Here is a 13,871-nt window from a genome sequence, read left to right as displayed (position 1 = left end):
ACAAATAAAATTTTACAAATTCAAATAGAGATTAATCAAGTAATTCCTAGGGCAGGAGCCCATCAAATTAAATACATTAACTGGAATAATATTGATTTAGGATAAGCAAATCACCTAAAATGAATATTAAACACTGCTAATCTGATCAATTAATAAGTATACCCCTAAAGCACTCCTACAATAATTAATAATTATATTAATAAGTATACCCCTAAGGCACTCTTACTCCTATTCTTATAAACCCCTACCCACTCTCACAAACTCTTGGGTAAACACCCAATTTGGGGGTAAACTTTTTGGGTAAATACCCAGTGTTGTTTTTTTTTTTTTTACTCATTAATGCTAATGTATTAAATATACCAGTGGATACACATGCAACACAAATATATTCTGAAGCCAGCATGGAAAATTAGACATAAGTAGCCTTGAATACTAGAAGATAAAAAATGGTCCTGGAAGATAAATGAAGAAAAGTGCAATCAACTTTCAAAAAAAATGCACAAGGGCATCAGTACTCTTTCAAGTTTCATTAAGTTTCTCTGAAGTAGGTCACTCCAGCCCTGCTCATCCACAAAACCTTAGAGGGAGAACTCAGAAAAAAGAGCTAGATCCTGGGGCATGCATTAATCTTGGCTAATGCTGAGGAGAGACACTTCAACCTGAGTCCAATATTTTCTTACTAAAATAATAACAGAAATATTAATACAATTGTGGAGACAGAATTGGAATTCTTCCATTGATAAAGATTTAACATAAAAATATTTTTTTATTTCAGGTTATCATTACAGTTCAAGGCTGTTTATTTTATTTATTTATTTATTTATTTTTTATTTCAACATAGTATGGGGGTACAAATGTTAAGGTTACATATATTGCTCATGCCCCTCCTCCCCCCTTGAGTCAGAGCTTCAAGCATGACCATCCCCCAAACATTGCACATCTCACTCATCAAAGATTTAACATAAAAACTTTTAAAAATTAGAATTATATTTTTTTAAAAAATAAATGAAAAATTATATTTAAAAAAATAATTTCCTTAATGTTTCAATCAAACAGTACAGTGTTTATCAAATTGTAGATCCCCAACCATCTGTACCAGGATTATTACCTGAATTGCATTTTAAAGATACAAATTCCTGCCCCTGCCCCCCACTCAGAACTACTGATCCAGTAGGTCTGGTTTAGTTCTAGGAATCTGCATTTAAGCAATTCTCCTAGTACCTTTCAAGAAACAAAATTTGAGAATTATTGATTCTACCCTGTTATCTTCAGACAGGGTTCAAATACCAGTTCTGCTATATTTGCTGCAAAACTTTAGGGAAAATAGTTGAACTCTTCAGATCTCCATGTGTTCATTTGGGAAATTAGAAAAGATACCTTATTCATAGGAATGTAGTGACATTTGCCTTTCTTTACCTTTTTCCCTGCTACCTATAGTGTACTCAGTACCTGTAGCCATTGCTACTATTAATCCAATTTTAGACTTTGCAATTAAAGTAAGCATTAAATTTATTCTTTGGGAAGACAACTGAAATATAATTAAATAGCTTTCTATGCAGTGCAAAACTCTTCCGAAAACATTGGAGGAAAATTATTATTGTTTTGATGAAATTTTGTAAAATTTCATTACAAACACAATATATGCACAATTGGGTGCTAAGATTGCTTAAAACTTCTGTTTGCTAAGTTTGGTTTAAGATATATTTTCAAATAAAAATTGTATACATTTTCCTTAAAATATTCTTATAGCAATTATGTTTCTTTTTACCATTTTCCACCTGCATTTTATTGACTTTTGATGCAATACTTATTTCAACTATGATTATACATCACAACAGCCAAATAAAATTTCTTCCATACTATGCAGAATGCTGGATTTACCTGTACAGGTTGATAATCTCCCTATACTTGAGGTTAAAATCACATAACATTTTTCTGGTTTCCATTGATGTTAGAAGCAGGATAATCTACACAGGTTACAAGTGGCATAATGATGAAATAACATGTAAAAGTGCCTTAACATGTTACATGACTAAAACCAGTGTAAGTTATTATTATCACTTCTACTGTTATTAACTGTCATGGTGCCACATAATGCCCTCTGAATGAGAGACAGTAACAATTACACTGTCATTTAATACGAGCCCAATTTGAGCCCGGCACATTACTAGATACTTTATATGCATCGTGATGTTTTAATTTACTCAACTGAATGAGGTTAGTCACATGCCCATTTTTAATGGAGAACCTGACACCTAGAGTTGTTAAGTAGTGTTTTCAAAGTGACACAGAAGTGTCAAGGTTGGACAGGGAACTTGTCTTTCTCTGGCATGAAAACAGATGTGGATGGTCACAGAGAATTTGTGTAACCCCCACATGGAAGTGGAAAATACCGTATTTGCCTGCATCCCTTTGTCCAGGACTCAGGGAAGCTGTAATGTGTCATTTTACTATGTGCCTAGAAAGAGAAAAAGAAAATGGTTTTAGGTAGACATGCAGTGCCTTCACTGTACAATTGTACTGCTTTTAGAAAATATTGCATGATAAATTTCCCATTGCTAATGGATTATATGGAGAAGAGAGATTTCATAGTTTCACTTTTTCCCATTTATACACCTAGCACTGTTAAGCTATTTTTATTCTACAATTAAACTTTATTATTTCAATCAGCACATTTCCATATAGAGTAACTTTTAATTCCTCTGTGTTAGACCATAAAATCCCATCATGTACATTTGACCTATGCCCCCTGCTTCCCCTTTCCCCATTATCAAATCCCCTGAGAAATGTCATTTCTGACTCTTTGGTTTATTTAGACAATGGCATATGGTATAATAAAAATTATACCATATGGGTGTTTTCTTATTGAGGGCTGAAGTTATGTTTAAAATAATATATTGTACTATAAAATAAATGTCTCTAAATGTAATCCCATGTTAACGCCATCTGCAATTCAATTTGAGAAGGCTGCTTCTCTTCTGGTTTGGGTAGTATTTTCAACAGTGGAGAAACACTTAGCTTTAAGGGGCAAAATTCAGTTTTATTTAATGACTACCTGAAGTCTAGCAATTGTCTTGGAAGGAAGGCACCTGAATTTTATGGTTCAGTGATATAAAACTTATTCTCTGCTTTTTGTTTTTGTGTTTGACATTGTTTAAATATCAGGTTTTCCACTATGTTATTTTATTTTATAGCTTCAATGAAAATGAGAAGTAAACTCTGGCATTTGTTAAAATAATTCAATTCTTTTTCCTATAAATAAAATATGTACTTATGTTATATTAGGTTATATTGTGTAAAATATATATTTTTCCATATAGTAACATGCTAAAAAAAACCCACTCAATTTATCATCTCCTACTGACTATTTGCTTGTCCTTTTATGCACTGAGAAGCTATAATAAATAGCTATGTAATTATGATATGGCTCCTAGGGTGATATTGTCATCTCAGCACTAGCATTGCTTAAACTGGTTGCACTGTCCCTGTTGGTTTTCACATATATGCTGAGAAGCTCACAGAGGTAGTTTTTAACCTGAAATGATTTGGATACATCACTCTTGAGTAGCCTTTAGTGCTGCTTAAAGCCTTGTTAAGAGTTCTTTGGAGATTTACTTCCGATGGCTATGTTACTTAGCTATGTCTTTACAATAACATGCATTCCCTTTCTGTTTCAGGGATATCTGTTCATTTCCTATGTATTTTGTGCTTTTATGAAACTATTGGAAATGGCAGTCAAAACATTTTTACCATGAATCCTGAAAGAATGCAGAACTTGGAAATGCCTTCTCAGTCATCAAAGATGAATTAAATTATATGCAGTATAGGGAAAGTAGGATATCTTATTGGCAAAAATACGTAACATATAATTGTCCACATTCTCTAAATATTTTAAATGTCAGGGCTTATTATATTTGGTACTTACATATGGCAAAGAACAGGTTAATTTAAAGCCATTAAATAACTAAGAAAAAAACTCATTTTCAAAATGGATTTCAAAACTAAGCAGTAAGATAATATAAAATATAGGGATAATTAAAATGTTTATGACTCAACCAGAAATATGATCTCCACTAAAATGCCTGTGATTCAATCACTATATGGAAGCTAAGGGACATTGATTTCATTCAATTATGTTAACATGTTTGCATACCTTCTATGCCCAAAACCAAGCACTGCATTTGTTTATGAATCAAAGCTGCTAAATGGAATGATTGATTATAGATATGGAAATAAACAAAGACCACACAAATGAGACCAAGCAGAGGATTTTATTCAGAGCTTGCTGTATAGCAAGGTGCTAAAAGCCACTGTCATGATTGGCAGAGACTCAAAGAGTTAGGTTAGTGGAAAATCCTCAGAGTGGACCAAAAAAACAAGAAAAAAGAAAAAGGGCTACAGGTGTGCTCTGACTGGAGATTGTTGGCCTGGGGAAGCTGGAAGTGAGCTATCTAGAAGCTGGGCATCTTGTATTAGGTTTGGGGGTACATCTGACTTTACCTGGTCAGTCCTGACTTCCAAGCAGGGCAAGAAGCTAGGAGTCCTATTATTCTAGGCTGATTGCTGCAGAGTTGTGGTTTGGCTTTCTGAACAAAGTGCTACAGATTTAGGGTCACAGCTCTATTGCTATGATGTGGTCTGACCAACAACCATTTGTGTACTCACTCTCTCATGGATGCCATAATTGTATAACGGATTTTAATTATAAGTTGAATAAATGCATTTTACTCCTCAAAGTTATTTTATTTTTTTCTTCAAATTTTATGAAAGATGCAAATAAACTAGTATATATTGAAACATTCTTCACACCTATTCTCAACAGTCTGATTTTATTAAATATGATCTACCACTGTCCATGATTTATAAATATTAAGTGGTCATGATCCTTTCTTCCCAAATAGTTCATGAGTAAATTTACTTCTTGGCTTAGATGCCTTTCTCTAACAATTCTTAAAAATTATCCTTAATCAACAAATATATAAGAACAGCAACAAAATATATAATATATATTCAAATATGTAATATATATTCAACTATTTGAATATATATTATATATAGTATTTGAATATACTATTATACTATAATATACAATATACTATTGAAGATAGTATACAATATATTATTATACTATAGTATACAATACTATTTAATATAGTATACGATATACTATTTGAATATAGGTTCCAAATGTGATATGATTTTCCATTTTCCTCATCAACTTGACTACATATTACTGAAATACTCTCTCTACCTTTATCTCTCTCTCTCTGTCTCTCTCTTTCTTTCATATTACTCAAGCACTGTTTCCTTTTTCTCCAAAGACATGTTTCTGCTGCAAATATTTTTGTCCAGGGGAATTAGGTTCCTAGAATTTTGTCATTTAGCTATTCCATGACATGTGTAACTTGCATAACTAATTTTCCTTTCATTTTATATTTATTACCTAATCCATGTTTGTAATTATAATGAGTTAAAGATGTTTGTTTTCTCAAGGAAGACAATTATTGCTATAAATTTCCCTCTTACTACTACTTTTGTTGCCTCCCATAAGCTTTGGTTTGTTTTCTTTTCATATGTTCCAATAGATTTTTATTTGTACAAATGTATGGTGTAGATGTGCAGTTTTGTTTAAGATACTTTCTATATTTCCCTTTTGACTTTTTGAAGAGTATGTTAATGTCCACACATTTGTGAAATTCTTTGGTTTTCTCTATGCTACACATTTCTAGTTTCATTTCATTTTGGTTGGAAAACATACTTGGTATGATTTCAATCTTGTTAAATGTGTTGAGACTTGTTTAGTGACCTAATATATGACCTGTCCCGGAGAATGCTCTGAGTGCACTCGAGAAGAAGGTGTATTCTTCTGCTGTTGTGTGGAATGCCCTGCGTATGTCTGTTAGACACATTTAGTCTATAGTGTTGTTCAAGTCTGCTTTTTTCTTATTGATTTTTTGAACATTGCATTCATTGTTGAAAGCAGGGTATTGAAGTATCCGTCTATTATTTTACCTCTGCCTATTTCCTTCCTTCAGATATGGCAGTGTCTGCTTTATATGTGTAGGTGTTCTGATGTCGGGTGCATACGTATTTATAATTGTATCTTCCTGCAAAGTGTCCCTTTTATTTTTATATAATGGCCTCCTTTTTCTCTTGTCACGGTTTTTTTGACTTGAAGTCATTGCACCTAATATAATTAGAACCAATCTTGCTCTCTTCTGTTTGTCACTCGCATGGAATATTTGTTTTCATATCTTCACTTTCAGCCTATGTGTGTCTCTGATTCTAAAGTGAGTAGTCTCTTGTAGATAGCATATTGTTAAGTCTTATTTCTTTACTCATTCAGCCATTCTAAGTCTTTTGATTGGAGAGTTTCATCCATTTACATCTATAGGAATACAGGAATTAATAGATAAGAACTTAGGACTATTTTATTAATTGTTTTCTATGTGTTTTGTAGCTTTTTGTATCCCTTTTTCTCTCTTTCTGTCTTTGTGATTTGTTGATTCTGTCTGTAAGAGGTATATAAAATAGTTAAATTCCTAGAAACAGACATTAGAATGGTGGTTGCCAGGGCCTAGGGGGAAGGGGGAGTTCTGTTCAATAGACATAATATTTCCATTATTAAAGATGAATAAGTTCTAGAGATCTGCTGCATAACATTGTGCCAATAGATAGCAATATTGTATTGTGCACTTAAAAATTTAAAGGAGAAAATCTCATGTCAAAAGTTCTCATCACAATAATAATAGTAAAAAACCCTGAGAATACTGTCTTGCCTAGAGTAATAAATAAATATAACTATCATTTTAAAAAAATGAGTTAATACAGAAAACAGTAACTGAATACCTTGGTAAGCAATTAGTGATGCCTTAAAGTCAGCTTTATAATTAATTAATTAACAAATGGAGAACATACAGTCTTATTCTCAAAAATTTAGGTGATCTTCCCTGCAAACCTTCAGAAAAGTCTCCATTTAAAGAAAAATAATGAGTTGTTTTAAATACCACTTTGAATTTCTTCACTAATTTTTCCTTTCCCATAATGGGGAATGATGGATGAGGGTGAAAAAAGAGTCAAAGACAAAGTAGATGCATTAATCTAGCGTAAGTGATAACTTGCTCTTATATAACTTGTAACTCAAACTTGCTTGGTTAATCACAAGAGTCTAGCACATCCATGAGCTTGAATTTCAGATTTGACTTTGCCATTTGAGATTTCCTTGTTCTCATTATGTGCCCTATTCTGAGGGTAAGTTTTGCTACAGTCTATTAGCCTATAGCAATCAGCTGGAGAGAGAAGACGTGGCCAAGATACAAAGCTCCAGTTGCTTTAAAGATATTTGAAATAAAACCAGAAAGTTTTGTGGTTGCTGCTGTTGTTTCCTAACCATTACATTATCCAAAGTAGTTTCTGCTGTATGCACAGGGAACATTTTAAAAAGACAATACGATAGCTGATTACAATGAAGTTAAGTGGAATTAGTGCTTAGGCTCATTTAGTGAGTCAGCAATGGAATTAAGGATGTATAACCATCTAGATTAATGACACTTACTGTTCAATCAATGCAACTTATAGAAAATTCAGCTTACCATAAGGTTAGAGTACAGACACATCAATAGGATGACTAATTCGCCTCATAATACGTGAGCAAAAATGAGCTAATCTTAGAATCAACAGAAGACTAGGTATATTTTTATTTCTCATTATTTTATAAAAAGTTTCTGAACTTTTGAAACTTTGCTTATAAAAAATAACTCATTTTCTAAAATTAAGTATGAAATATTTAAATTAAAATTGCAGGGTAGTTTAATGAAAAGCTATAATATTTTCTATCCTTTACTAAACAATTAACCTTTTTTTGAATTAGCTCATGGCAATTTTACAGGCCATGAGCTAATTCAAAAGACTTTTACAAGTCTTACATTCTGAAATGAATAAAAAGGGGTGTTATTTTTGTCAATTTTTCCAACTACATATTGATATCTCTCATTAAAAACAATGAAGTATCATTGCAGAAATGAAATTATCTTTTCTTATTAAATAAAACTTAGAATGCATTGCATGACATTTCTATCAAAATTATACATAGTAAACATTTTCTATGTGTATATATCATGTGTGTAAATATAACTCATTTAGTTTAATTCACTATAATTTTAATGGTCCAGATAATTCACAATATTAGGCTAGTAAAAATTCTTTCATATTTAGACATACAAAGCATGTTTCCATAAAGTGAAGATTTCTGATATATTTTCAATCAAGTTCACACTTTACCTAACTTTCATCATATCATTGTCCCAGTCTTTCCATTCCATATTCCATGTCTTTTTACAATTATACAAAGTTAAGCTCACACTCAAATTTGATAAATTATAAAATGTTTGTTTTATTTTCTCTGTCTCATCTCTGGCTTTCCCTTTTGTCACCTTAGCAATAAATCACTAAAAATTTCACAAATATACCCATTGCACAAAATCAAGGAGACTAAGTATACTCCAGTGTCAACATCAATCATTAATTTGTTTTTGTGATGAAAGGGTTACATAGACCTGCCCATATGCTCATATATTGTTTTCTATATAATGAAAACTCAAGATAGGTATAAGTTTGAGTCCTTGTTTCTCAATGTTACTATAGAAAATAAATAACATGGAAATGGTAATCATCACAAAAAAACATCGCTTATCACACCATTGCAAAATACCAATTTGAAAACAAAAGCTAACTTCTCTTAAAGTTCTATCAAAGACTAGAAAACAGGTAAGAAAAAAGAGTATTGTGACATAAGACAATTATACAGAAGAAAAGTATAAAGAACGTTATCTTGAAAAGATTTTGTGGGTGGATGGGTATATGAACAAACACTGTACTTAAGAACCATTTTAGATTCATTTTTAGCAAATTGGAAACCATAGGAGATTCAATCAAAAAGAATAAGTGAAATAGCCCAGTAAATGATAGCAAATGTGAGGATTCTATAAGAATCCATATACACACACACATATGTGCATGCACACATATATATGTAACATAAACATGTATATGTTATGATACAATGATATATTTGTATATATTTGTGTATATAATACATGAATATAAAATAGCAAAAATTGTAGTAGAATGAAAAGCAGAAGATATTTAGTAAGAAAAACAGCAACAACAACAAGCACAAAACATATAACAGTGTATTTATATAGGTGACCTGTTGATGAATTGGAGTATAAATTGTCGTTTTAAAAATAAGAAAAAGAACCAGTGGTTCTTGGATTAAAAAATAAATTAAATGAGAAAATCTTTGTGCATTTCTTATTCATTATGTGGGACAATTCTTTTCACATAGAATAAATCAATAAAACCAAAATTTAAAACAATGAAAGTTGCAGCCTGAGGTAGTTAAGGGGATAGCAGGAGTATTTCACCTTCAGTAAATGGGGTTTACCTACATATCGACTAATTGTTCATCATGACGTTAAGCACGATTGAAGATTTATCAGAGTTATCACCATGTTTGGGAATATTTTCTTAACGGTAGCTATGCTCATAGACTGGAAGTAAACCATTATTTCAATTGTTAGAGAGCAGAAAGAGAAGAATATTCTTTTAAATATAGGATGATGTCATATTATGGGAAATTTCCAGAACTTATCAAGTAGATAGTGTGAGGATATTTTGACAAGTTAATAATAACTATTATATTTTATTAATAATTTAATCCATATTCTTCTGCCATTCATACAAAATACTGAAACTCTTAGTAGACATAAAAATATTGAAAGGGAATTATGCTTCATTTGGCAAAATATTTATATTCAGAGGACAATCTGACAAGAGAATGACAAACAGAGTAAGTAAGAGTAATAACAACCTTAAACGTTTAATGCTTAATTGGCTACATGAACGTTGATTAATGGTTTACACAATCTGTAGATATTGATGGTTTTCACGTTTTTATTTTAGCTTTAGACACTGGGCCAGAGAGGTCAGCAGCACATGGCAGTCCGCCACCTCCCTTTGCAGTGGGGAAGTGCCCCTGGAAAAGCCAAAAGAGAGGTGACTCATTAAATTTCCTTGTAAACTTGCTAATGACCAAACTGATCAATGCACTAAAAACTATTTGCTAACATAAGAGTCTTTACTTATAGAATGCTCTTAATTACAGATACCAGTTTTGTCCAAGAGCCTACAGTTTGTGGATGGGTGGAGCATGGCAGTCTAGAAAATGTCAGGAACATTATTTGATCTTCTGAGCATATAATAGAGGAGTTTCATTATCTAAACATGTCTTTTCTGTGTCAGTGATGTGTCTGCACATATGACTTAAAGACCTTCAATGACCTGGGCCAGGGCACGCCCCATGTGGGGAGCACGAATCTGGGAGGTGTGCTGGGAGTCCCAGACCTGCTCCATGATCACTCGTCTCTTTGAAATTATGAATAAACCTTGATATTGAGTAAGATATTAGATTTGTGTGCTTTAATTTTTAAAAAAACTGATCCTTTTGGTACCTTAAAAACTTTAATTAATAAATTATATATATGTGTGTGTGTGTGCATACATATGTTATTATATATGATAAGAGTAGAATCAATTGATGAGTGAAGGTGTGATAAATAGAGGTAAAAGCCCCTTCTAGGTCTTTCAACCACAACTGTGGTTGTTTCCACTTCTTTGGAACAAATTATGCACTTTTTGTGTTCCAGAAAGATCTTAATTTTTGCAGTAAAGTAAAAAAAAAAACTTGGAGTTGAACCTCTAGTCTATCACTTACTAAACTTTCTTTAAAATGTTTTGTTAAATTCTGTGAATTTACGTTTTTTTGTAAAGTGTAGTTGATTATGTCATGATCATCTTGTTATTGTCTCCAGAGTTTCAAGTTTGTGGAATGGTGCTCAAGTCAGAAACTTCCAGGAAACGGTCATCCTTTCTAAGGGCTAGCAACCCTCTCTGCTTCCTTTCTTTCATTCTTTTTAATTCATGCTAATTTATTCACTTCCCAAATGGCAATAATTGCACTGCCTAATGGGCCAAGGCTTTCATTAACCATCATCCCTCTTTTTCTTCCCCCTAGCATCAGATATACTTCACTTTATTAGTTCACATTTGTAAATAAAGCCAGGCCTATCACTTAATTCTGAAATGAATGGGTTTTATTTATGCATTTATTCAACAAATATTTTTGTTCCAGACAAAATACTTCTCTTTAAATGTCATACCAAAAAAAAAAAAGTCTTTAAAAATTTTATCTAGCTCATACTGTAATAAAGAAAGCATTCTATTTGGAGCTAAATATTTTCATAATATCTACCTTATTTATTTAAATTAAACTACTGCAAAAATGATAGGACTGACTAATAGAAAGCGAGCTATTATAAGAATGGTGGCCCCCAAGTGAGTGATGTTTTGTGATGACCGTGATCTTGTTTCCTGAGGATCGTGTTTATATTATACACTTTATGGTCATTTCTTCCATTTTACTTTGTAGCCACTGAGCAAACACAAGCTAGAACATGAACACCCCAGGCTGCAGTAAACTCAGCTAGTAATTTCCTTGTCAAACACCCTTTCCCCTCAGTGGAAAGAGAGGGTAGGTGGAGATGACTGCTAAAATAAAATTTACTGGTATGCAGATGTTATTGGCTATTATGTGTCAAATGTAATGACAGAAACTATTATGCTTTTCAAAGTGTTCCTCAAATATCTACTATTACAAGACATTTTGAAGAAAAATGTGCCATTTATTTCTGAAAAAATACCAAAACTCAGAAAAGATTATTTTTTAAATATAGTGCAGTTAGCACGTACCTATTTCACTCACAGAAATTTGTTTTTATCTCCACTATAGAACTATAGTACTGTTTATGAAATTCCACTGGAAAAGAACATTTTATAATGTGCGCCTCAGTAAATAAACTATACCATTAAAAGCACTGATATGTGAAGTGCTTTGTACTTTATTTTGGCTGTTAATTTCATCCAGGCAAAATATCTTTATACCCTATAAAGACGTAGATAAAGCAAATTGCATAAAGGCTAAGCCATTGAGAGCTCTTTATACAATATAAAATATGTCGACACCTACATTCACTGTGTACTTATAAGAGTGAGTCACTAATTTTAGGGGAGAAATCATGAATTTCTTCAAAAGTTCCAGTACTTCAACTTCTGAACAAAAGATGGGACACACTGTTGTTCCTGTGTTTGATGTAGAAGCCACCCTGATGCGTGTCTTTATACATATGTGTTTCCAGATGCTGTGGTGTGAAGGAAGCATACATTATTGGGGCAAAGAGTGGGTAATGTCAGGAGCATTTTGTCCTTCGGAACAGAGTAGAACTTGCCTCAGTAAAGTGCACTTTGGCACGTGATGTAGCAAAGCCACTCTAGGCACCTCTAGTCCTTCTGCGCAGTCTTCATTGCAGATCTTCCTTCCAGACAAGGGTATCTTATCTGGGTCCAATTACAGACTCTGCACGTGCATGTCTCTATGGCTAATGCATTTTCACAGAATTCAAGGGAAAGCTCCTTACCCATGGAGTACTTTCTTCTTTTCCGTCCCTCCTGGAATTATCCTCACAATTCTACGTTTCTCCCTCCCCAAATTTAATTATCAAAAAGTATCCCGATGTTAGGAACCGAGGCCTTTGAGGGTCTTAACCCATAAATACCCTGAGCTGTCAGAAGGTGCTTAATGGCCGTTCTGAGAAAGATCGCAAGATATTCCAGGCTTGGCGCCAGAGGTTGTTTGTGACTAATAAACACTTCAGGCTTGGGGCCAGAGGCTATCTGTGACTGATAAACCCTAGGAAGTTTGTAATTGATTGACCCTAAACTGTTCTTGACTGATCAACCCTAACCCCCCGCTGCCCCTCCCTACTTCTTTGTTTCTGTATGCTTATAAAACCAACGAAAAACCTAGTAAAGCAGACCTTGACAACCCTTTGCTTGGTCTCGTTCCTTTCTCTCGCCCATCTCTTTCAGGCACGGTCCCCCTCGACCCCCGCGAGTAACAGAAGGTCCCGCGGGCCGGGACATCCCAGAATAAGTATTTCTCAATCAAGTGCTTACCCAGACTCTAAATTAAAAATTTCTATTCTCTAAGTGAACCTCTCCCAGGGTTTCTCAGAGTACACACTTCCTCAAAATTGCCTGTCTCTTCAAGTGTTCGATTCTTCATTCTAGAACATGATTACTTTAACTGAATTTTTTCTCCCTCAGAATAAGATCTACTATAAATTTTGAAATTCCCGAAGATAGTTCATAGCAAACTAAGGACATCAAAAAAAGAATAAAACTAAAGAATAATCTTCCAACAAAACAAACCAAAGTTTGCAATGTTCTCTCTAAACTGAGCGTTATCTATAATTTAAGATGCTTTGTTATTTATGGCTGTGTAACAAACATCCCCACAATGTAGTAGCTTTGAACAACAACGGTGTATTTTATCTCTTCACTCTGCAGATTGGCCAGGAATGTCTTCTGCTTACGTGGTGTTTACTGCAGCCTTGAGAGATGGCTGGAAGGACCAAACTTACCTCCTCAGATGATTGGAAGTTGGTGCTAGCTGCTGGCTGGGAATTCCACTGGGACCCTCCATTTGGCTGCTTGTACTCCCTCTGAGCAAGAAGGCTGGATCCTGAGCAGCAGCTTTTCAAGAATAAGGAAGTGCATTCTGCCAATCATCACAAGGCTTGGGCTCCAAAAGTGTTGGAAGTCTCTCTGCAGCATGCCACTTGTTGGACCAGTCACAAGGCCAGCACACATGCAACGGTGGGGCCTGGAGGGGGTTCTGTTTCTGAAGAGGGAACTGCACTTGCATGCAGGAAGAAAGCAAGTGGCAGCACCATATTTGGAGATGATCTACCACC

The sequence above is a fragment of the Microcebus murinus genome, chromosome 17, assembly GCF_040939455.1.
Source record: "Microcebus murinus isolate Inina chromosome 17, M.murinus_Inina_mat1.0, whole genome shotgun sequence".
Classification (NCBI taxonomy): Eukaryota; Metazoa; Chordata; class Mammalia; order Primates; family Cheirogaleidae; genus Microcebus; species Microcebus murinus.
Note: the sequence above shows the minus strand (reverse complement) of the source record.